The sequence below is a fragment of the Aristolochia californica genome, unplaced genomic scaffold, assembly GCF_029961685.1.
Source record: "Aristolochia californica isolate CCGP_79_NKW_82.1479 unplaced genomic scaffold, dmAriCali1.0.hap1 SCAF_10, whole genome shotgun sequence".
In the NCBI taxonomy this organism is placed as follows: domain Eukaryota; kingdom Viridiplantae; phylum Streptophyta; class Magnoliopsida; order Piperales; family Aristolochiaceae; genus Aristolochia; species Aristolochia californica.
Window position 1 is genome coordinate 12,137,713 of NW_027181771.1, and position 24,598 is coordinate 12,162,310.

The following is a 24,598-nucleotide window of genomic DNA, read 5'->3' on the forward strand; positions in this document are numbered from 1 at the left end:
TTAAATGTGGTGGATATGCATGCTAGAAACATTTTGAAGTTGCAAATGACCTAATGATCCAAAAATTTCAAGGAGTAGGAAAAACTTAAATTCTCAAGTTAACCGGAGGTTGGATATTTACCAGAGCCAAACAACCCACTTTTTTCCTATCCTTCAAAATTAAAGACACTTTTTGGAATTATCTCTCTTAGCATTTGTGCATTTCCATTTTGGATGTTCGATTTTTTTTAAAATCCAAACTTTTCCCACTTTTCTCATAAACAAAACAATCAGAACAAAATAAAAATTTTAGAGTTCATGAATGCAAAAAAAATTGAAAACTATAGTAAATGCAAGTGAAGAAAATTATTTCACGCACTAAAAATGAACTCCAACGGTTTGTTATCCATGTTTGGGAAATTCCACTAGTACAACCCCTAATAGCTGGGTGGAATTTTATAAGAAGGAGATTTCAAATTGATCCTAACATGCTTTAAATGTGGTGGATATGCATGCCTGAAACATGTTCAAGATGCAAATGACCTAATGATCCAAAAATTTCAAAGAGTAGAAAAAAATTATCTTCTCAAGTTAACGTGTGGTAGGATATTTACCAGTGCCCAACAACCCATTTTTTGCCAATCCATCAAAATCACCGAGCCCTTTTGGAATCATCTCTCACAACATTTGTGCATTTCCATTTTGGATGTTAAATTTATTTTCAAATCCAAATTTTTCCCCCTTTTCTCGTAAACAAAAGGATCACAACAAAATGAAAATTTTAAAGTTCATGTATGCAAAAAAATTTGAAATTGTAAGACAAGTAAGTAAAAAAATTATTTCACACTAAAATTGAATGCTTAAGTTTTGTAATCCATGTTTGGGAATTTCCACTAGTATAACCCCTAATAGCTTGGTGGAATTTAATAAGAAAGAGATTTCTAATTGATCCTAACATGTTTTAAATGCGGTGGATATGCATGCTAGAAACATGTTGAAGTTGCAAATGACCTAATGATCCCAAAATTTCAAGGAGTAGAAAAAAATTAAATTCTCAAGTTAACGCGAGGTTGGATATTTACCAGAGCCAGACAACCAACTTTTTTCCAATCCTTCAAAATCAAAGACACTTTTTTTAATTATCTCTCTCAGCATTTGTGCATTTCCATTTTGGATGTTCGATTTTTTTTAAAATCCAAACTTGTCCCACTTTTCTCGTTAACAAAACAATCAGAACAAAATGAAAAATTAAGAGTTCATGAATGCAAAAAAATTTGATAAATATAATAAACGTAAGTGAAGAAAATTATTTCACGCACTAAAAATTAACTCCAAAGTTTTGTTATCCATGCTTGGAAAATTTCACTAGTACAACCCCTAATAGCTTGGTGGAATTTTATAAGAAAGAGATTTCAAATTGATCCTCACATGTTTTAAATGTGGTGGATATGCATGCCAGAAACATGTTGAAGATGCAAATGACTTAATGATCCAAAAATTTCAAGGAGTAGAAAAAAATTAAATTCTCAAGTTAACGTGTGGTCGGATATTGACTAATGCCCAACAACCCACGTTTTGCCTATCCAGAAAAATCACAAAGCCTTTTTGGAATTATCTCTCTCAGCATTTGTGCATTTCAATTTTGGAAGTTCAATTTTTTTTCAAATCCAAACTTGTCCCTCTTTTCTCGTAAACACAAGGATCACAACAAAATGAAAATTTTAGACTTTATGTACGCAAAAAAATTTGAAAACTACAACAAATGTAAGTGAAGAAACTAAAAATGACCTCCAAAGTTTTGTTATCCATGTTTGGGAAATTCCTCTTGTACAACCCCTAATAGCTTGGTGGAATTTTATAAGAAAGAGATTTTTAATTGAGCCTAACATGTTTTAAATGTGGTGGATATGCATGCTAGAAACATATTGAAGATGCAAATGACCTAATGATCCAAAAATTTCTGGGAGTTGAAAAAAATTAAATTCTCAAGTTAACGTGTGATTGGATATACCAGGCCCAAACAACCCACTTTTTGCCTATCCTTCAAAATCACAGATACTTTTTGGAATTATCTCTCTCAGCATTTGTGCATTTCCATTTTGGATGTTCAATTTTTTTTCAAATCCAAACTTGTCCCTCTTTTCTCGTAAACAAAACGATCACAACAAAATGAAAATTTTAGAGTTCATATATGCAAAAAAAATTGAAAAATATATTAAATGTAAGTGAAGAAAATTATTTCACGCACTAAAAATGAACTCCGAAGTTATGTTATCCATGTTTGGGAAATTCCATTAGCACCACCCCTAATAGCTTGGTGGAATTTATAAGAAAGAGATTTCTAATATATCCTAACATGTTTTTAATGTGGTGGATATTCTTGCCAGAAACATGTTTAAGATACAAATGACCTAATGACTCAAAAAATTTGGAGTAGAAAAAAATTAAATTCTCAAGTTAACACGTGGTTGGATATTTACCTGAGCCAAACAACCCACTTTTTGCCTATCCTTCAAAATCACAGATACTTTTTGGTATTATCTCTCTCAGAATTTGTGCATTTCCATTTTGGATGTTCAATTTTTATTCAAATCCAAACTTGTCTCACTTTTCTCGTACATAAAACGTTCACAACAAATTGAAAATTTTAGACTTCAAGTATACAAAAAAATTTGAAAACTATAGTAAATGTAAGTGAAGAAAATTATTTCACGCACTAAAAATGAACTCCAAAGTTTTGTTATTCATGTTTGGGATATTCCACTAGTACACCCCTTATAGCTTGGTGGAATTTTATAAGAAAGAGATTTCTAGTTGATCCTAACATGTTTTAAATATGGTGGATATGCATGCCAGAAACTTGTTGAAGATGCAAATGACCTAATGATCCAAAAATTTCAACGAGTAGAAAAAAATAAAATTCTCAAGTTAACGTGTGGTTGGATATTTACCAGAGCCAAACAACCCACTTTTTGCCGATCCTTCAAAATCACAGATAGTTTTTGGAATTATCTCTCTCAGCCCTTGTACATTTCCATTTTGGATGTTCAATTTTTTTTTCAAAGCCAAACAAGTTCCACTTTTCTCATAAACAAAACGATTGAAACAAAAAGAAATTTTAGAGTTCATGTATGAAAAAAAATTTGAAAACTATAATAAATGTAAGTGTAGAAACTAAACTTGAATTCCAAAGTGTTGTTATCCATGTTTGGGAAATTCCACTAGTACAACCCCTAATAGCTTGGTGGAATTTTATAGGAAAGAAATTTCTAATTGATCCAACATGTTTTAAATGTGGTGGATATGCATGCAGAAACATGTTGAAGATGCAAATGACCTAACGATCCAAAAATTTCAAGGAGTTGGAAAAAATTATATTCTCAAGTTAAAGTTTGGTTCGATATTAACCAGAGCCAAACAACCCACTTTTTTCTTATCCTTCAAAATCATTGATACTTTTTGGAATTATGTCTCTCACCGTTTGTGCATTTCCATTTTGGATGTACTATTTTTTTTTCAAATCCATACTTGTCCCGCTTTTCTCGTAAACAAAACGATCACAAAAAAATTAAAATTTTAGAATTCATGTATGCAAGATAAAATGAAAACTATAATAAATGTAAGTGAAGAAAATTATTTCACATATACTTTTTGGAATTATCTCTCTCAAAGCATTTGTGCATTTCAATTTTGGATGTTCATTTTTTTTTCAAATCCAAACTTGTCCCACTTTTCTCGTAAAAAAAAAGATCACAACAAAATGAAAATTTTGGAGTTCATGTATGCAAAAAAATTTTGAAAACTATAATAAACGTAAGTGAAGAAAATAAAAATGAACTCCAAAAATTTGTTATCCATGTTTGGGAAATTCCACTAGTACAACCCCTAATAGCTTGGTGGAATTTTATAAGATAGAGATTTCTAATTGATCCTAACCTGTTTTAAATGTGATGGATATGCATGCCAGAAACATGTTGAATATGCAAATGACCTACTGATCCAAAAAATTCGAGTAGAAAAAAATTAAATTCTCAAGTTAACGCGTGGTTGGATATTTACCAGAGCCAAACAACCCACTTTCTGCCTATCCTTCAAAATCATAGATACTTTTTTGAATTACCTCTCTCAGCATTTGTCCATTTCCATTTTGGATGTCCAATTTTTTTTCAAATCCAAACATGTCCCACTTTTCTCGTAAACAAAACGATCACAACAAAATGAAAGTTTTAGAGTTCATGTATGTAAAAAAATTTGAAAACTATAATAAATTTAAGTGAAGAATATTATTTCACTCACTAAAAATGAACTCCAAAGTTTTGTTATCCATGTTTGGAAAATTTCACTAGTACAACCCCTAATAGGTTGTTTGAATTTTATAAGAAAGAGATTTCTAATTGATCCTAACATGTTTTAAATGTGGTGGAATCCATGGCTGAAACATGTTGAAGATGCAAATGACCTAATGATCCAAAAATTTCAAGGAGTAGAAAAAAATAAAATTCTCAAGTTAACGCGTGGTTCGATATTTACCAGAGCCACACAACCCACTTTTTTCCTATCCTTCAAAATCACAGATACTTTTTGGAATTATATTTCTTAGACTTTGTGCATTTCCATTTTAGATGTTTAATTTTTTTTCAAATCCAAACTTGTCCCACATTTCTCGTAAAATAAACGTTCACAACGAAATGAAAATTTTTGAGTCCATGTATGCAAAAAAAATTGAAAACTATAATAAATGTTAGTGAAGAAAATTACTTCATGGACTAAAAATAAACTCCAAAGTTTTGTAATCCATGTTTGGCAAATTCCACTTGTACAACCCCAAATAGCTTGGTGGAATTTTATAAGAAAGGGATTCCTAATTGATCCTAACATGTTTTTAATGTGGTAGATATGCATGCCAGAAATATGTTGAAGATGCAACTGACCTAATGATCCAAAAAATTGCAAGGAGAAGAAAAAAATTAAATTCTCAAGTTAACCCGTGGCTGCATAATCACCAGAGCCAAACAACCCACTTTTATTGTATCCTTCTAAATCACAGATACTTTTTGGAATTAACTCTCTAAGCATTTGTCCATTTCCAGTTTGGATGTTCAATTTTTTTTCAAATCCAAACTTGTTTCACTTTTCTCAAAAACAAAACGATCACAAGAAAATGAAAATTTTAGAGTTCATATATGCAAAAAAATTTGAAAACTATAATAAATGTAAGTAAAGAAACTAAAAATGAACTCCAAACATTTGTTATCCAGGTTTGGGAAATTCCTCTTGTACAACCCCTAATAGTCTAGTGGAATTTAATAAGAAAGAGATTTCTAATTGATCCTAACATGTTTTAAACGTGGTGGATATGCATGCCAGAAAGATGTTGAAGATGCAAATGACCTAATGATCCAAAAATTTCAAGGAGTTGAAAAAAATTAAATTCTCAAGTTAACGTGTCGTTGGATATTTTAGTAGAGCCAAACAACCCAGTTTTTGCCTATCCTTCAAAATCACAGATTTTTTTTTGGAATTATCTCTCTCAGCATTTGTGCATTTCAATTTTGAATGTTCAATTTTTTTTCAAATCCAAACTTGTCCCACTTTTCTCGTATATAAAACGATCTCAGCAAAATGAAAATTTTAGAGTTCATGTATGCAAAAATATTTGAAAACTATAATAAACGTAAGTGAAGAAAATTATTTCACGCACTAAAAATGAACTCCAAAGCTTTGTTATTCATGTTCGTGAAATTCAACTAGTACAACCCCAAATAGATTGGTGGAATTTTATAAGAAAGACATTTCTAATTGATCCTAACATGTTTTTAATGTGGAGGATATGCATGCTAGAAACATGTTGAAGATGCAAATGACCTAACGATCCAAAATTTTCGAGTAGGAAAAAAATAAATTCTCAAGTAAACGCGTGGTTGGATATTTACTAGAGCCAAACAACCCAGTTTTTGCCTATCCTTCAAAACCACTGATACTTTTTGTAATTATGTCTCCCAAAGCTTTTGTGAATTCCCTTTTTGGATGTTCAATTTTTTTTCAAATCCAAACTTGTCCCACTTTTCTCGTAAAATAAACGAACACAACAAAATGAAAATTTTAGAGTTCATGTATGCAAAAAACTTTAAAAACTATAATAAATGTAAGTGAAGAAACTAAAAATGAACTCCAAAGATTTGTTATCCATGTTTGGAAAATTCCACTAGTACAACCCCTAATAGCTTGGTGGAATTTTATAAGAAAGAGATTTCTAATTGATCCTAACATGTTTTAAATGTGGTGGATATGCATGCCAGAAACATGTTGAAGATGCAAATGACCTACTGATTCAAAAAATTCAAGGAGAAGAAAAAAATTAAATTCTCAAGTTAACGTGTGGCCGGATATTTACCAGAGCCAAACAACCCACTTTTTACCTATCATTAAGAATCACAGATACTTTATATAATTATCTCTCTCAGCATTTGTGCATTTCCATTTTGGATGTTCAATTTTTTTTCAAATCCAAAATTGTCTCACTTTTCTCGTCAACAAAACGATCACATAAAAATGAAAATTTTAAAGTTCATGTATGTAAAAAAAAATGAAAAGTATAATAAATGTAAGTGAAGAAAATTATTTCATGCACTAAAAATGAACTCCAAAGTTATGTTATCCTTGTTTTGAAAATTTCACTAGTACAACCCCTAATAGGTTGTTCGAATTTTATAAGAAAGAGATTTCTAATTGGTCCTAACATGTTTTAAATGTGTTGGATATCCATGCCTGATACATGTTGAAGATGCAAATGACCTAATGATCCGAAAATTTCAAAGAGTAGAAAAAAATTAAATTCTCAAATTAACACGTGGTTCGATATTTACTAGAGCCACACAACCCACTTTTTTCTTATCCTTCAAAATGACAGATACTTTTTGGAATTATCTTTCTCAGAATTTGTGCATTTCCATTTTAGAAACTCAATTTTTTTTCAAATCCAAAGTTGTCCCACTTTTCTCATAAAATAAACGTCAGAACAAAATAAAAATTTTTTAGTCCATGTATGCAAAAAAATTTGAAAACAATAATAAATGTCAGTGAAGAAAATTACTTCACACACTAAAAATAAATTCCAAAGTTTTGTTATCCATGTTTGGGATATTCCACGAGTACAACCCCTAATAGGTTGGTGGAATTTTATAAGAAAGGAATTTCTAATTGATTCTAACATGTTTTAAATGTGGTGGATATGCATGCCAGAAACATGTTGAAGATGCAAATGACCTAATGATCCAAAAAATTGCTAGGAGGAGAAAAAAATTAAATTCTCAAGTTAACGCGTGGCTGGATAAATTACCAGAGCCAAACAACCCACTTTTATTCTATCCTTCAAAATCACAATTACTTTTTGGAATTATCTCTCTAAGCATTTGTCCATTTCCATTTTGGATGTTCAATTGTTTTTCAAATCCAAACTTGTCCCACTTTTCTCAAAAACAAAACGATCACAACAAAATGAAACTTTTAGAGTTCATGTTGCAAAAAAAAATTGAAAACTATAATAAATGTAAGTGAAGAAACTAAAAATGAACTCCAAACTTTTGTTATCCATGTTTGGGAAATTCCTCTAGTACAACCCCTAATAGCCTAGTGGAATTTAATAAGAAAGAGATTTCTAATTGATCCTTATATGTTTTAAATGTGGTGGATATGTATGCCAGAAACTTGTTGAAGATGTAAATGACCTAATGATCCTAAAATTTCAAGGAGTTGAAAAATCTTAAATTCTCAAGTTAACATGTGGTTGGATCTTTTATAGGAGCCAAACAACCTAATTTTTGCCTATCCTTCAAAATCACAGATATTTTTTGGAATTATCTGTCTCAGCATTTGTGCATTTCCATTCTGAATGTTCAATTTTTTTCAAATCCAAACTAGTCCCACTTTTCTCGTATATAAAATGATCACAGCTAAATGAAAATTTTAGAGTTCATGTATGCCAAAAAATTTGAAAAATATAATAAAAGTAAGTAAATAAAATTATTTCACGCACTAAAAATGAACTCCAAAGTTTTGTTATCCAATGTAGAGATATTCCACTAGTACAACCCCTAATAGCTTGGTGGAATTTTATAAGAAAAATATTTCTAATTGTTCCTAACATGTTTTTAATGTGGAGGATATGCATGCCAGAAACATGTTGAAGATGCAAATGACATAACGATCCAAAAATTTCAAGGAGTAGAAAAAAATTAAATTCTCAAGTTAACGCGTGGTTGGATATTTACCAGAGCCAAACAACCCAATTTTAGCCTATCCTTCAAAATCACTGATACTTTTTGGAATTATCTCTCCCAAAGCATTTGTGAATTCCCTTTTTGGATGTTCAATTTTTTTTCAAATCCAAACTTGAACCACTTTTCTCGTAAAATAAACAATCACAACAAAATGAAAATTGTAGAGTTCATGTATGCAAAATAATTTGAAAACTATAATAAATGTAAGTGAAAAAACTTAAAATGAACTCCAAAGATTTGTTATCCATGTTTGGAAAACTCCACTAGTACAACCCCTAATAGCTTGGTGGAATTTTATAAGAACGAGATTTCTAATTGATCCGAACATGTTTTAATTTTGTGGATATGAATGCAAGAAACATGTTGAAGATACAAATGACCTAATGATCCAAAAATTTCATGGAGTAGAAAAAAAATTAAATTCTCAAGTTAACGTGTGGTGGGAGATTTACTAGAGCCAAACAATAGACTTTTTGCCTATCCTTCAAAATCGTAGGTACTTTTTCGAATTATCACCCTCAGCATTGGTGCATTTCCATTTTGGATGTTCAATTTTTTTTCAAATCCGAACTTTGTCCCCCTTTTCTGGTAAAAAAAACGATCACAACAAAATGAAAATTTTAGAGTTCATTTATGCAAAACAAATTGAAAACTATAATAAATGTAAGTGAAGAAAATTATTTAGCGCACTAAAAATGAACTCCAAAGTTTTGTTATCCATGTTTGGGAAATTCCACTAGTACAACCTCTAATAGTTGGAGGAAATTTATAAGAAAGAAATTTCTAATTAATCCTAACATGTTTTAAATGTGGTGGATATGCATGCCAGAAATAAGTTGAAGATGCAAATGACCTAATGATCCAAAAATTTCATGGAGTAGAAAAAGAATTAAATTCTCAAGTTAACATGTGGTTGGATATTTACCAGAGCCACACAATAGACTTTTTACCTATCCTTCAAAATCATAGATACTTTTTGGAATTAACACTCTCAGCATTTGTCCATTTCCATTTTGGATGTTCAATTTTGTTCAAATCCAAACCCTTCCCACTTTTCTCGTAAACAAAATAATCACAACAAAATGAAAATTTTAGAGTTCATGTAGGCAAAAAAATTTGAAAACTATATTAAATGAAAGTGAAGAAAATTATTTCACACAGTAAAAATGAACTCCGAAGTTTTGTTCTCCTTGTTTGGGAAATTCCACTAGTACAACCACTAATAGCTTGGTGGAATTTTATAAGAAAGAGATATATAATTGATCCTAACATGTTTTAAATGTGGTGGATATGCATGCCAGAAACATGTTGAAGATGCAAATGACCTAGAGATCCAAAAATTTCAACGAGTAGAAAAAATATTAAATTCTCAAGTTAACATGTGGTTGGATATTTACCAGAGCAAAACAACCCACTTTTTGCCTATCCTTCAAAATCATAGATACTTTTTGGAATTATCATTCTCAGCATTTGTTCATTTCCATTTTGGATGTTCAATTTTTTTTCAAGTCCAAATTTGTCCCACTTTTCTCGTATATAAAGCGATCACAGCAAAATGAATATTTTAGAGTTCATGTATGCCAAAAAATTTGAAAAATATAATAAAAGTAAGTAAAAAAAATTATTTCACGCACTAAAAATGAACTCCAAAGTTTTGTTATCCAATGTAGAGAAATTCCACTAGTACAACCCCTAATAGCTTGGTGGAATTTTATAAGAAAAATATTTCTAATTGATCCTAACATGTTTTTAATGTGGAGGATATGCATGCCAGAAACATGTTGAAGATGCAAATGACATAACGATCCAAAAATTTCAAGGAGTAGAAAAAAATTAAATTCTCAAGTTAACGCGTGGTTGGATATTTACCAGAGCCAAACAACCCAACTTTAGCCTATTCTTCAAAATCACTGATACTTTTTGGAATTATCTCTCCCAAAGCATTTGTGAATTCCCTTTTTGGATGTTCAATTTTTTTTCAAATCCAAACTTGAACCACTTTTCTCGTAAAATAAACAATCACAACAAAATGAAAATTGTAGAGTTCATGTATGCAAAAGAATTTGAAAACTATAATAAATGTAAGTGAAAAAACTAAAAATGAACTCCAAAGATTTGTTATCCATGTTTGGAAAACTCCACTAGTACAACCCCTAATAGCTTGGTGGAATTTTATAAGAAAGAGATTTCTAATTGATCCGAACATGTTTTAATTTTGTGGATATGAATGCAAGAAACATGTTGAAGATACAAATGACCTAATGATCCAAAAATTTCATGGAGTAGAAAAAAAATTAAATTCTCAAGTTAACGTGTGGTGGGATATTTACCAGAGCCAAACAATAGACTTTTTGCCTATCCTTCAAAATCGTAGGTACTTTTTTGAATTATCACCCTAAGCATTGGTGCATTTCCATTTTGGATGTTCAATTTTTTTTCAAATCCGAACTTGTCCCCCTTTTCTAGTAAAAAAAACGATCACAACAAAATGAAAATTTTAGAGTTCATTTATGCAAAAAAAAATTGAAAACTATAATAAATGTAAGTGAAGAAAATTATTTAACGCACTAAAAATGAACTCCAAAGTTTTTGTTATCCATGTTTGGGAAATTCGACTAGTACAACCTCTAATAGTTGGAGGAATTTTATGAGAAAGAGATTTCTAATTAATCCTAACTTGTTTTAAATGTGGTGGATATGCATGCCAGAAACAAGTTGAAGATGCAAATGACCTAATGATCCAAAAATTTCATGGAGTAGAAAAAGAATTAAATTCTCAAGTTAACGTGTGGTTGGATATTTACCAGAGCCACACAACAGACTTTTTACCTATCCTTAAAAATCATAGATACTTTTTGGAATTAACACTCTCAGCATTTGTCCATTTCCATTTTGGATGTTCAATTTTGTTCAAATCCAAACCCTTCCCACTTTTCTCGTAAACAAAATAATCACAACAAAATGAAAATTTTAGAGTTCATGTAGGCAAAAAAATTTGAAAACTATATTAAATGAAAGTGAAGAAAATTATTTCACACAGTAAAAATGAACTCCGAAGTTTTGTGCTCCTTGTTTGGGAAATTCCACTAGTACAACCACTAATAGCTTGGTGGAATTTTATAAGAAAGAGATTTATAATTGATCCTAACATGTTTTAAATGTGGTGGATATGCATGCCAGAAACATGTTGAAGATGCAAATGACCTAGAGATCCAAAAATTTCAACAAGTAGAAAAAATATTAAATTCTCAAGTTAACGTGTGGTTGGATATTTACCAGAACAAAACAACCCACTTTTTGCCTATCCTTCAAAATCATAGATACTTTTTGGAATTATCACTCTCAGCATTTGTTCATTTCCTTTTTGGATGTTCAATTTTTTTTCAAGTCCAAATTTGTCCCACTTTTCTCGTATATAAAACGATCACAGCAAAATGAATATTTTAGAGATCATGTAGGCAAAAGAAATTGAAAACTTTAATAAACATAAGTGAAGAAAATGATTTCACGCACTAAAAATGAACTCCAAAGATTTGTTATCCATATTAGAGAAATTCAACTAGTACAACCCCTAATAGCTTGGTGGAATTTTATAAGAAAAAGATTTCTAATTGATCATAACATGTTTTTAATGTGGAGGATATGCATGCCAGAAACATGTTGAAGATGCAAATGACCTAACGATCCAAAAATTTCGAGTAGAAAAATTAAATTCTCAAGTTACCGAGTGGTTGGATATTTACCAGAGCCAAACAACCCAGGTTTTGCCTATCCTTCAAAATCACTGATACTTTTTGGAATTATCTCTCCCAAAGCATTTGTGAATTCCCTTTTTGGATGTTCAATTTTTTTTTTAAAATCCAAACTTGTCCCACTTTTCTCGTAAAATAAACAATCACAACAAAATAAAATTTTAGAGTTCATGTATGCAAAAAAATTTGAAAACTATAATAAATGTAAGTGAAGAAAATTATTTCACGCACTAAAAATTAACTCCAAAGTTTCATTATCCATGTTTGGGAAATTCCACTAGTCCAACCCCTAATAGCTTGGTGGAATTTTATTAGAAAGGGATTTCTAATTGATCCTAACATGTTTTAAATGTGGTGGATATTCATGCCAGAAACATGTTGAAGATGCAAATGACCAAATGATCTAAAAATTTCAGGGAGAAGAAAAAACAAATTCTTAAGTTAACGCGTGGCAGGATATTTACCAGAGCCAAACAACCAACGTTTTGCCTATCCTTCAAAATTGAAGATACTTTTTTGAATTATCTCTCCAAGCATTTGTGCATTTCCATTTTGGATGTTTAATTTTTTTTCAAATCCAAACTTGTCCCACTTTTCTCGTAAACAAAACTATCACAACAAAATGAAAATTTTAGAGTTCATGTAGGCCAAAAAAATTGAAAACTATATTAAATGTAAGTGAAGAAAATTATTTCATGCAATAAAAATGAACTCCAAAGTTTTGTTCTCCATGTTTGGGAAATTCCACTAGTACAACCACTAATAGCTTGGTGGAATTTTATGAGAAAGAGGTTTATAATTGATCCTAACATGTTTTAAATGTGGTGGATATGCATGCCATAAACATGTTGAAGATGCAAATGACCTAATGATCCAAAAATTTCGAGTAGAAAAAAATTAAATTCCCAAGTGAACGTGTGGGTGGATATTTACCAGAGCCAAACCACCCAAATTTTGCCTTTCCTTCAAAATTACAGATACTTTTTGGAATTATCTCTGTCAGCATTTGTGCATATCCATTTTGAATGTTCAATTTTTTTTCAAATCCAAACTTGTCCCACTTTTCTCATAAACAAAACGATCACAACAAAATTTAAATTTTAGAGTTCGTGTATGCAAAAAAATTTGAAAACTATAATAAATGTAAGTGAAGAAAATTATTTCACCCACTCAAAATGAACTCCAAAGTTTTGTTCTCTATGTTTGGAAAATTCCACTTGTACAACCCCAAATAGCTTGGTGGAATTTTATGGGAAAGAGATTTCTAATTGATTTTATTATGTTTTAAATGTGGTGGATATGCCTGCCAAAAACAAATTGAAGATGCAAGTGACCTATTCATCCAAAAATTTCGAGTACAAAAAAATTAACTTCTCAAGTTAACACGTGATTGGTTATTTACCTACGCCAAACTACCCAATTTTTGGAATTATCTCTCTCAGCTTTTGTGCATTTGCCTTTTGGATGTTCAATTTTTTTCAAATCCAAACTTGTCCCAATTTTCTCGAAAACAAAACGATCACAACGAAATGAAAATTTTAGAGTTCATGTATGCAAAAAAATTTGAAAACTATAATAAATGCATATGATGAAAATTGTTTCATGCACTAAAAATGAACTCCAATGTTTTGTTGTCCATGTTTGGGAAATTCCACTAGTACAACCCCTAATTGCTTGGTGGAATTTTATAAGAAAGAGATTTCTAATTGATCCTCACATGTTTTAAATTTTGTGGATATGATTGCCAGAAACATATTGAAGATGCAAATGACCTAATGATCCAAAAATTTCACGGAGTAGAAAAAAAATTAAATTCTCAAGTTAACGTGTGGTTGGATATTTACCAGAGTCATACAACCCATTTTTTGCCTATCCATCGAAATCACAAATACTTTTTGGAATTATCTCCCTCAGCAATTGTGCATTTCCATTTTGGATGTTCAATTTTTTTTCAAATCCAAACTTTTCCCACTTTTCTCGTATACAAAACGATCACATCAAAATGAAAATTTTAGAGTTCATGTATGCAAAAAAATTTGAAAACTATAATAAATGTAAGTGAAGAAAATTATTTCACGCACTAAAAATTAACTCCAAAGTTTTGTTATCTATGTTTGGTAAATTCCTCTAGTACAACACCTAATATTCTGGTGAAATTTTATAAGAAAGAGATTTCTAATTGATCCTAACATGTTTTAAATGTGGTGGATATCCATGCCTGAAACATGTTGAAGATGCAAATGACCTAATGATCCAAAAATTTCATGAAGTAGAAAAATATTAAATTCTCAAGTTAACATGGGGTTGGATATTTACCAGAGCAAAACAACCAACTTTTTGCCTATCCTTCAAAATCATAGATACTTTTTGGAATTATCACTCTCAGCATTTGTGCATTTCCATTTTTGATGTTCAATTTTTTTTCAAGTCCAAATTTGTCCACTTTTCTCGTAAACAAAACGATCACAACAAAATAAAAATTTTAGAGTTCCTGCATGCAAAACAATTTGAAAACTATAATAAATGTAAGTGAAGAAAATTATTTCACACAGTAAAAATGAACTCCAAAGTTTTGTTATCCATGTTTGGGAAATTCCACTAGTACAAACTCTAATAGCTTGGAGCAATTTTATAAGAAAGAGATTTCTAATTGATCCTAACATGTTTTAAATGTGGTGGATATGGATGCCAGAAACATGTTGAAGATGCAAATGGCCTAATGATCCAACAATTTCATGGAGTAGAAAAAAAATTAAATTTTCAAGTTAACGTGTGGTTGGATATTTACCAGAGCCAAACATCCGACTTTTTACCTATCCTTCAAAATCAAAGACACTTTTTGGAATTATCACTCTGAGCATTTGTGCATTTCCATTTTGGATGTTTAATTTTTTTTCAAATCCAAAGTTGTCCCACTTTTCTCGTAAACAAAACGATCACAACAAAATGAAAATTTTAGAGTTCATGTATGCAAAAAAATTTCAAGACTGTATTAAATGTAAGTGAAGAAAATTATTTCATGCACTAAAAATGAACTCCAATGTTTTGTTATCCATGTTTGGGAAATTCCACTACTACAACTAGTAATAGCTTGGTGGAATTTTAAAAGAAAGATATTTCTAATTGATCCTAACCTGTTTTAAATGTGGTGGATATGCATGCCAGAAACATGTTGAAGATGCAAATGAACTAATGATCCAAAAATTTCGAGTAGAAAAAAAATTAAATTCTCAAGTGACCGTGTGGGTGGATATTTACCAGAGCCAAATCACCCACTTTTTCCCTTTCCTTCAAAATTACAGATACTTTTTAGAAGTATCTTTCTCAGCATTTGTGCATTTCCATTTTGGATGTTCAATTTTTTTTCGAATCCAAACTAGTCCCCTTTTCTCGTAAACAAAATGATCACAACAAAATTAAAATTTTAGAGTTTGTGTATGGAAAAAATTTTGTAAACTATAATAAATTTAAGTGATGAAAATTATTTCACGCACTGAAAATGAACTCCAAAGTTTTGTTATCTATCTTTGGGAAATTCCACTAGTACAACCCCAAATATCTTGGTGGAATTTCATAAGAAAGAGATTTCTAATTGATTCTAACTTGTTTTAAATGTGGTGGATATGCATGTGAGAAACATGGTGAAAATGCAAATGACCTATATATCCAAAAATTTCAAGGAGTAGAAAAAAATTAAATTCTCATATGAACGTGTTGGTGGATATTTATCAGAGCCAAACCACCCACTATTTGCCTATCCTTCAAAATGACAGATACTTTTTGGAATTATCTCTCTCAGCATTTGTGCATTTCCATTTTGGATGTTCAATTTTTTTTCAAATCTAAACTTGTCCCACTTTTCTCGTAAACGAAACGATCACAACAAAATCAAAATTTTAGAGTTCATGTACGAAAAAAAATTTAAAACTACACTTTATGTAAGTGAAGAAATTTTTTTTCACGCAGTAAAAGGGAACTCCAAAGTTTTGTTATCCATGTTTGGGAAAGTCCACTAGTACAACCCTAATAGCATGGTGGAATTTTATAAGAAAGAGATTTCAAATTGACCATAAAGTGTTTTAATTGTAGTGGATATGCATGCCAAAAACATGTTGAAGACGCAAATGACCTAATGATCCAAAAATTTCAAGGAGTAGAAAAAATTAAAATCTCAAGTTAACGTGTGGGTGGATATTTACCAGAGCCAAACCACCCACTTTTTGCCTTTCATTCAAAATTATAGATACTTTTTGGAACTATCTCTCTCAGCATTTATGCATTTCCATTTTGGATGTTAAATTTTTTTTTGAATCCAAACTTGTTCCACTTTTCTCGTAAACAAAACTATTACAAAAAAATTAAAATTTTAGAGTTCGTGTATGAATTTTTTTTTGAAAACTATCATAAATGTATGCGATGAAAATAATTTCACGCACTCAAAATGAACTCCAAAGTTTTGTTCTGCATGTTTGGGAAATTCCACTAGTGCAACCGCAAATAGTTTGGTGGAATTTCAAAAGAAAGAGATTTCTAATTGATCCTAACATGTTTTAAATATGGTGGATATGCATGCCCGAAACATGTTGAAGATGCAAATGACCTAATGATCCAAAGATTTCAAGGACTAATAAAAAATTAAATTCGCAAGTTAACGTGTGGTTGGATATTTACGAGAGCCAAGCAACCCACTTTTTTCCCATCTTTCAAAATGACAGATACTTTTTAGAATTATCTCTCTCAGCAATTGTGCATTTCCATTTTGGATATTAATTTTTTTTTCAAATCCAAACTTGTCCCTCTTTTCTCGTAAACAAAACGATCACAAAAAAATGAAAATTTTAGAGTTCATGTATGCAAAAAAAATTTAAAACTACAATAAATGTAAGAGAAGAAAATTATTTCACGCACTAAAAATGGACTCCAAAGTTTTGTTAGCCATGTTTGGGAAATTCCACTACTATCACCCCTAATAGCTTGGTGGAATTTTATAAGAAGGAGATTTCTAACTGATCCAAACATGTTTTAAATGTGGTGGATATGCATGGCAAAAAAATGTTGAGGATGCAAATGACCTAATCATCTAAATATTTCAAGCAGTAGAAAAAATTTAAATTCTCAAGTTAACACGTGGTTGGATATTTACCAGAGCCAAACAATCCAATTTTTGCCAGTCCTTCAAAATCACAGATAATTTTTGGAATTATCCCTCTCAACATTTGTGCATTTCCATTTTCGATGTTCGATTCCTTTCAAATCCAAACTTTTCCCAGTTTTCTTGTAAACAAAATGATCACAACGAAATGAAAACTTTAGAGTTCATTTATGCAAAAAAATTTGAAAACTAGAATAAATGCATGTGAAGTAAATTATTTCACACAGTAAAAATGAACTCCAAAGTATTGTTATCCATGTTTGGGAAATTCCACAAGTACAACCCCTAATAGCTTGGTGGAATTTTATAAGAAAGAGATTTCTAATTGATCCTAACATGTTTTAAATTTGGTAGATATGAATGCCAGAAACATGTTGAAGATGCAAATGACCTAATGATCCAAAAATTTCATGGAGTAGAAAAAAAATTATATTCTCAAGTTAACGGGTGGTTGGATATTTACCGGAGCCAAACATCCCTCTTTTTGCCTATCCATCAAAATCAAAGATACTTTTTGGAATTATCTCTCTCAGCAATTGTGCATTTCCATTTTGCATGTTCTTTTTTTTTTTCAAATCCAAACTTGTCCCACTTTTATCGTATACAAAACGATCACAAAAAAATGAAAATTTTAGAGTTTATGTTTGCAAAAATTTTGAAAAAAATAATAAATGTAAGTGAAGAAAATTATTTCACACACTAAAAATGAACTATGAAGTTTTTTTATCCATGTTTGGTAAATTCCACTAGTACAATCCCTAATAGATTGGTAAAATTTAACAAAAAAGAGATTTCTAATTTATCCTAACATGTTTTAAATGTGTTGGATATGCAAGCCAAAAACATGTTGAAGATGCAAATGACCAAATGATCCAAAAAATTTCATGGAGTAGAAAAAAAGTTAAATTCTCAAGTTCATGTGTGGTTGGATATTTACCACAGCCAAAGAACCCACTTTCTCGTAAACAAAACGATCACTACAAAAATGAAAATTTTAGAGTTCATGTATGCAAAAAAAGTTGAAAACTATAATAAATGTAAGAGAAGAAAATTATTTCACGCACTAAAAATGAACTCCAAAGTTTTTTCATCCTTTTTTGGGAAATTCCTCTAGTACAACCCCTAAGAGCTTGGTGGAATTTTATAAGAAAGAGAATTCTAATTGATCCTAAGTAGTCTTAAATGTGGAGGATATGCATGCCAGAAACATGTTGAAAATGCAAAAGACATAATGATCCAAACAATTTTATGAAGTATAAAAAAAATTAAATTTTCAAGTTAACGTGTGGTTGGATATTTACCGGAGCCAAACAACCCACTTTTTACCTATCCTTTAAAATCATAGATACTGTTTGGAATTATCACTCTCAGCATTTGTGCATTTCCATTTTGGATGTTCCATTTTTTTTCAAATCCAAACTTGTCCCACTTTTCTCATAAACAAAACGAGCACAACAAAATGAAAATTTTAGAGTTCATGTATGCAAAAAAATTTCAAAACTGTATTAAATGTAAGTGAAGAAAATTACTTCACGCACTAAAAATGAACTCCAATGTTTTGTTATCCATGTATGGGAAATTCCACTACTACAACCCCTAATAGCTTGGTGGAATTTTATAAGAAAGAGATTTCGAATTGATACTAACATATTTTAAATGTGGTGGATAAGCATGCTAGAAACATGTTGAAGTTGCAAATGACCTAATGATCCAAAAATTTCAAGGAGTAGAAAAAAATTAAATTCTCAAGTTAACGCGAGGTTGGATATTTACCAGAGCCAAACAGCCCACTTTTTCCCTATCCTTCAAAATCAAAGACACTTTTTGGAGTTATCTCTCTCAGCATTTGTGCATTTCCATTTTGGATGTTTGACTTTTTGTAAAATCCAAACTTATCCCACTTTTCTCATAAACAAAATAATCAGAACAAAATTAAAATTTTTGAGTTTTGAATGCAAAAAAATTTGATAACTATAATAAATGTAAGTGAAGAAAATTATTTCACGCACTAAAAATGAACTCCAAAGTTTTGTTATCCTTGTTTGGGAAATTCAACTTGTACAACCCCTACTAGCATGGTGGAATTTTATAAGAAATATATTTCAAATTGATCCTAACATCTTTTAAATGTGGTGGATATGCATGTCGGAACCATGTTGAAGATTCAAATGACCTAATCATCCAAAATTTTCAAGGAGTAGAAAAAAATTAAAATCTCAGGTTAACGTGTGGTCGGATATTTACCAGTGCCCAACATCCCACTTTTTGCTTGTCCATAAAAATCACAGAGCCTTCTTTTAATTATATCTCTCAACATTTGTGCATTTCCATTTTGGATGTTCAATTCTTTTTCAAATCCAAACTTTTCTCATAAATAAAAGGATCACAACAAAATGAAAATTTTAGAGTTCATGTATGCAGAAAAATTTGAAAACTATAATAAATGTAAGTGAAGAAACAAAAAATGAACTCCAAAGTTTTGTTATCCATGTTTGGGAAATTCCTCTAGTACAACCCCTAATAGCTTGGTGGAATTTTATAAGAAAGAGATTTCTAATTGATCCAAACCTGTTCTAAATGTGGTGGATATGCATGCCAGAAACTTGTTGAAGATGCAAATGACCTAATAATCCAAAAATTTCAAGGAGTAGAAAAAAATTAAATTCTCAAATGAACGTGTTGGTGGATATTTACCAGAGCCAAACCACCCACTTTTTCCCTTTCCTTCAAAATTACAGATACTTTTTGGAGTTATCTCTTTTAGCATTTGTGCTTTTCCATTTTGGATGTAATTTTTTTTTCTAATCCAAACTTGTCCCTCTTTTCTCGTAAACAAAACGATCACAACAAAATTAAAATTTTAGAGTTCGTGTATGCAAAAAAATTGAAAACTATAATAAATGTAAGTGATGAAAATTATTTCACGCTCTCAAAATGAACTCCAAAGTTTTGTGATCTATATTTGGGAAATTCCCCTAGTACAACCCCAAATATCTTGGAGTAATTTTATAAGAAAGAGATTTCTAATTGATCCTAACAAGTTTTAAATGTGGGGGATATGCATGCCTGAAACATGGTGAAAATGCAAATGACCTAATGATCCAAAAATTTCAAGGAGTTGTAAAAAATTAAATTCTCAAGTTAAATACCAGAGCCAAACAACCCACTTTTTGCCTATCCTTGAAAATCACAGATACTTTTTGGAATTATCTATCTCAGCATTTCTGCATTTCCATTTTGGATGTTCAATTTTTTTTCTAATCCAAGCTTGCCACACTTTTTCTCGTAAACAAAACGATCACAACAAAATGAAAATTTTAGACTTCGTGTATGCAAAAAAATTTGAAAACAATAATAATTTAAGAGAAGAAAATTATTTCACGCACTAAAAATGAACTCCAATGTTTTGTTATCCATGTTTGGGAAATTCAACTAGTACCACCCATAATAGCTTGGTGGAATTTAATAAGAAACCGATTTCTAATAGATCCTAACATGTTTTAAATGTGGTGGATATGCATACCAGAAACATGTTGAAGATGCATATGACCTAATGATGCAAAAATTTCATGACTATAAAAAAATTAAATTCTCAAGTTAACGCGTGGTTGGATATTTACCAGAGCCAAACAACCCACTTTTTGCCTATCCCTCAAAATCACAGAGACTTTTTTGAAGTATCTCTCTCCGCATTTGTCAATTTTCATTTTGGAAGTTCAAATTTTTTCAAATCCAAACATGTCCCACTTTTCTCGTACACAGAACAATCACAACAAAATGAAAATTTTAGAGTTCTTCAATGCAAAAAAATTTGATAACTACAATAATTGTAAGTGAAGAAAATTATTTCACGCACTAAAAATGAACTCAAAATTTTTGTTATCCATGTTTGGGAAATTCCACTAGTACAACCCCTAATAGCCTGGTGGAATTTTAGAAGAAAGAGATTTCAAATTGATCCTAACATGTTTTAAATGTGGTGGATATGCATGCCAGAAACATGTTGAAGATGCAAATGACCTATTGATCCAAAAATTTCAAAGTGTAGAAAAAAATTAAATTCTCAAGTTAACGTGTGGTCGGTATTTACCAGTGGCCAACAACCCACTTTTTTCCTATCCATCAAAATCACATAGCCTTTTTTGAATTATATCTCTCAGCATTTGTGTATTTCCATATTGGATGTTCAATTTTTTTTCAAATCCAAACATTTCCCAATTTTCTCGTAAATAAAAGGATCACAACAAAATGAAAATTTTAGAGTTCATGTATGCAAAAAAAATTGAAAACTATAATAAATGTAACTGAAGAAACTAAAAATGAACTCCAATGTTTTGTTATCCATGTTTGGGAAATTCCACTACTACAACAGCTTGGAGGAATTTTATAAGAAAGAGATTTCTAACTGATCCTAACATGTTTTATATGTGGTGGATATGCATGCCAGAAACATGTTGAAGATGCAAATGACCTAATTATCTAATAATTTTTTGGACTAAAAAAAAAATTAAATTCTCAAGTTAACGTGTGGTTGGATATTTACCCGACCCAAACAACCCACTTTTTACTTATTTTTCATAATGACATATACTTTTTGGAATTATCTCTCTCCGCATTTGTGCATTCCCATTTTGGATGTTCAATTTTTTTCAAATAAAAAAATGTCGCCCCTTTCTCGTAAACAAAATGATCACAACAAAATGAAAATTTTAGAGTTCGTGTATGCAAAAAAATTGAAAACTATAATAATTGTAAGTGAAGAAAATTATTTCATGCACTTAAATTAACTCCAAAGTTTTGTTATCCATGTTTCGGAAATTCGACTAGTACAATCCCTAATAACTTGGTGGAATTTTATAAGAAAGATGTTTTAAATTTGGTGGATATGCATTCCAAAAATATGTTGAAGATGCAACTGACCTAATGAATCAAAAATTTCAAGGAGTAGCAAAAAATTAATTTCTGAAGTTAACGTGAGGTTGGATAATTATTAGAGCCAATCCACCTACTTTTTGCCTATCCTTCAAAATGACAGATACTTTTTGGAATTATCTCTCAGCATTTGTACATTTCCATTTTGGATGTTCAATTTTTTTTCATATCCAAACATGTCCCACTTTTCTCGTAAACAAAACAATCACAACAAAATAAAAATTTTAGAGTTCATGTACGAAAAAAAAATTTAAACTATACTATATATAAGTGAAGAAAATTATTTCACGCACTAAAAATGAACTCCAAAGTTTTGTTATCCATGTTTGGGAAATTCCACTAGTACAACCCTAACAACATGGTGGAATTTTATAAGAAACAGGTTTCTAATTGACCCTAACATGTTTTAATTGTAGTGGATATGCATGCCGGAAACATGTTGAAGATGCAAATGACCTAATGATCCAAAAATTTCATGGAGTAGAAAAAAATTAAATTCTCAAGTTAACGTGTGGGCGGATAATTACCAAAGCCAAACCACCCACTTTTTGCCTTTCCTACAAAATTATAGATACTTTTTGGAAATATCTCTCTCAGCATTTGTTCATTTCCATTTTGGATGTTCAATTTTTTTCGAATCCAAACAAGTCTCACTTTCCTTGTAAACAAAACAATTACAAAAAAATTGAAATTTATGAGTTCGTGTATGAAAATTTTATGAAAACTATCATAAATGTATGTGATGAAAATTATTTCACACACTCAAAATGAACTCCAAAGTTTTGTTATCCATGTTTGGGAAATTCCACTAGTTCAACCCCAAATAGTTTGGTGGGATTTTATAAGAAAGAGATTTCTAAAATACCCTAAATGTTTTATATGTGGTGGATATGTATCCCAGAAACATGTTGAAGATGCAAATGACCTAATGATCCAAAAATTTCAAGGACTAAAAAAAAATTAAATTCGCAAGTTAACGTGTGGTTGGATATTTACGAGAGCCAAGCAACCCACCTTTTTCCTATCCTTCAAAATGATAGATACATTTTGGAATTATCTCTCTCAACAATTGTGCATTTCCATTTTGGATGTTCAATTTTTTTTCAAATCCAAACTTGTCCTAATTTTCTCGTACACAAAATGATCTCAATAAAATGAAAATTTTATAGTTCATGTTTGCAAAAAAAAATTAAAAACTATAATAAATCTAAGAGAAGAAAATTATTTCATGCACTAAAAATGAACTCCAAAGTTTTGTTATCCATGTTTGGAAAATTCCACTAGTAACACCCTTAATAGCTTGGTGGAATTTTATAAGAAAGAGATTTCGAATTGATACTAACATGTTTTAAATGTGGTGGATATGCATGCCAAAAACATGTTGAAGATGCAAATGACCTAATCATCCAAAAATTTCAAGGAGTAGAAAAAAATTAAATTCTCAAGTTAACGCGTGGTTGGATATTTACCTGAGCCAAACAACCCAATTATTGCCAATCCTTCAAAATCACAGATAATTTTTGGAATTATCTCTCTCAACATTTGTACATTTCCATTTTGGATATTCGATTCTTTTCAAATTCAAACTTGTCCAAGTTTTCTCGTAAACAAAACAATCACAACAAAATGAAAATTAAAGAGTTCATGTATGCAAAAAATTTTAAAACTACAACAAATGCATGTGAAGAAAATTATTTCACCCACTAAAAATGAACTCCAAAGTTTTGTTTTCCATGTTTGGGAAATTCCACTAGTACAACCCCTAATAGCTTGGTCAAATTTTATAAGAAAGAGATTTCAAATTGGCCTTAACATGTTTTAAATTTGGAGGATATGAATGCCAGAAACATGTTGAAGATGCAAATGACCTAATGATCCAAAAATTTCATGGAGTAGAAAAAAAATTAAATTCTCAAGTTAACGTGTGGTTGGATATTTACAGGAGCCAAACATCCCACTTTTTGCCTGTCCATCAAAATCACAGATACTTTTTGGAATTATCTCTCTCAGCAATTGTGCACTTCCATTTTGGATGTTCAATTTTTTTTCAAATCCAAACTTGTCCACTTTTCTCGTATAAAAAACGATCAGAACAAAATGAAAATTTAAGAGTTCATGTTTGCAAAAAAATTTGAAAACAATAATAAATGTAAGTGAAGAAAATTATTTCACGCACTAAAAATGAACTCCAAAGTTTTGTTATCATGTTTGGTAAATTCCACTAGTACAACCCCTAATAGCTTGGTGAAATTTTAAAAGAAAGAGATTTCTTATTGACCCTAATATGTTTTAATTGTAGTGGATATGCATGCCAGAAACATGTTGAAGATGCAAATGACCTAATGAACCAAAAATTTCAAGGAGTAGAAAAAAATTAAATTCTCAAGTTAACCTGTGGGTGGATATTTACTTGAGCCAAACCACCCACTTTTTGCCTTTCCTTCAAAATTACAGATACTTTTTGGAATTATCTCTCTCAGCATTTGTGCTTTTCCATTCTGGAC